Source organism: Ictidomys tridecemlineatus, chromosome 4 (genome assembly GCF_052094955.1).
Source record: "Ictidomys tridecemlineatus isolate mIctTri1 chromosome 4, mIctTri1.hap1, whole genome shotgun sequence".
Taxonomy (NCBI): Eukaryota; Metazoa; Chordata; class Mammalia; order Rodentia; family Sciuridae; genus Ictidomys; species Ictidomys tridecemlineatus.
The window spans coordinates 171,213,411-171,215,644 of NC_135480.1; the positions used below are offsets into that span (position 1 = coordinate 171,213,411).

Genomic DNA, 2,234 nt, shown 5'->3' on the forward strand with positions numbered 1-2,234 from the left:
ATAACTTTTTTCCCAAAAAAGTAGGTTAGAAATTTTAAATATTACACTTTCATAATGTTTCTACATAATTATTTGCAGAAAAATTTTACAAAAACATTTCTTCCTAAGATGTTTGAAGGAATGCTTATATAATTAAAATGTTGAAAATATAGCCAGAGGGATCTCAAGCTAAAATTTCCTTCACACAAGGAGAAAAGATTGAAATGGAAACTAGAACAGGAATTACCTTTCATCTTTTCATCATGTAGATGTAACTTTATTTTATATATTCATTTTTATATGGTGCTGAGAATCAAACCCAATGCATCACATGTGCTAGACAAGCACTCTGCTACTGAGCCCCAGTCCTAGCCCATGAAACTGCTTTCAACAACCGGAAAACAGGATGGGGGTACACCATTCCTGGAAGTACTGCAATACCAGGTCGATGAGTGGAGTGAATGTAGCAAGCTCCTATTCCATCTCCCTGCTCCAAAAATCCACAAATATGTTGTTCTCACATAGAGGATGTATCAGATATTAAACTGATAAGAACAGATACTACCCTCGATCTTAGTGGAAAGACCAAGAAGCAATCACCATGCACTTTTACAATCAACAAATTAGCACCCAAATGATGTTTTATCAGTTTCTCTTACAGGCATTTCCTAGCCTGAATAGTTCTTTGTTCAAATCTTCAGCTATAGAAAAACTAGCCTAACCTCAGTATATTGGCAATAAACTGTTTAAAAACATCCAGGGCACATGGAATGCATGTATAGATATTTATAGTTATAAAATTCATAATGTCATTTAATTCTTACAGGAAAAGCATGCAATGGGTTCTATTATATAAGACACTTTTACTGAGAAAGTGGGAGCTCAGAGAGTAATTTGTTAAAAAACATGAAGCTGGCAGAGCAGACCAAAGGTCTAAACCAAGTTCTTTAACTCCCCAAATTTCCTCCACTGTGTTTCTTCTATGCTGTTAACATGCTACTGCACTTCACTCCAGGCTTCTTTTCCTGGATTAATTTTTATATTATTAATCATAATGAATGTGCATTTTCCAAAACAGAATTTTCAAAACTTTCTGTAAGAAGTTATATTTAATGTGTAGTAGAATGCCCCAGCCTCTGACAGGTAGTTTTACTCAATCTCCTTGGACACTCTGTATTTTTTTCCACCCAGTAGGATTACTGTGTAAATCTGACCATCCATAAATATTTTGTAATCTCCTAGAAGATATGACACGATTGTATAATCACCCATTCCTGCGCACTCGCGCGCGCGCGTGCGCACGCACACACGCACGCACACACACACACACACACACACACACACACACACTGCTGAACACTAAGATTCTTATTAAACTAAAAGCCTCTAATCAGTGCTTGTACTGTTGGACACTCTTTACATAAGTTATTTATAATCTTCACACTCCTGCAGAGTGAATATTATGACGAAGAAATTGAGACTCAGAGAGGTTAACACAAATGATTAGATCAAATAGTGCATAGTATCTTTGCAGGAATGAGGAAAAAAAGGCTTCCCTACTTTCAGAAAGAATCAACCTGAGTGTCTCTTAAAAAGATCACTGGCTGTATCTTCACTCACTAAGAGAATTGGGCAGTGCACAAGCTGCAAAATGATAGGCAGATCCTCTGTTACGAGGACACAGCTAATAAATAGTAAATGAGGTTTAACGTCAAAATTGTCTGATGCTAAGACACATATATATCCAATATGCCATACAATTTCTGAATCCCTGGCACCCTACCTCCCCAATTTTCTAAGAAACTTGATAAATTGGGGCTACTATTCAACTTTTCTTCTACAAATCTCTGACACGTCCCACCCCCTTCCTGGGAATCAGTGACAGCACCTTTGGCTGTATCTTTTCTATTTTTGCCCCTGAGTAATATAATGCTTCATGCTTTGTTGTTTACACTTCAAGGGAAAAAAATTCTGGTTTCAGAGATCCTTATTTTTAAATAATAATCAAGCCCATTATTCCCTGATTGAAGATGTGGGGTTGACTTATTTCATTTTTTTTTTTTTTGAGGAATGCTTAAACTCCTGGGAAATTTGAATTCTTAATATTTTTCGATTTAAATAACTCTTATATTGAACCCATATTGGAAAGAAAAATGCTTTGGTAAATGGGAGAGTCACCATGTGCATGGTAGGCCATGGCCAGGCCTGGCTGAGGAACTCTCAAGTATATTGACTTATGGAGCAAGAATCCCATT

General features: G+C 36.6%; 1 non-coding gene across 1 annotated transcript; it reads right to left on the reverse strand.

The window, feature by feature from the left end:
* Positions 1 to 386: 386 nt before the first annotated feature.
* Positions 387 to 576, reverse strand: LOC144377468 (U2 spliceosomal RNA). The gene has a single exon (XR_013438467.1). It is a non-coding gene; the product is annotated as a U2 spliceosomal RNA (small nuclear RNA).
* Between the last annotated feature and the right edge of the window lie 1,658 nt (positions 577 to 2,234).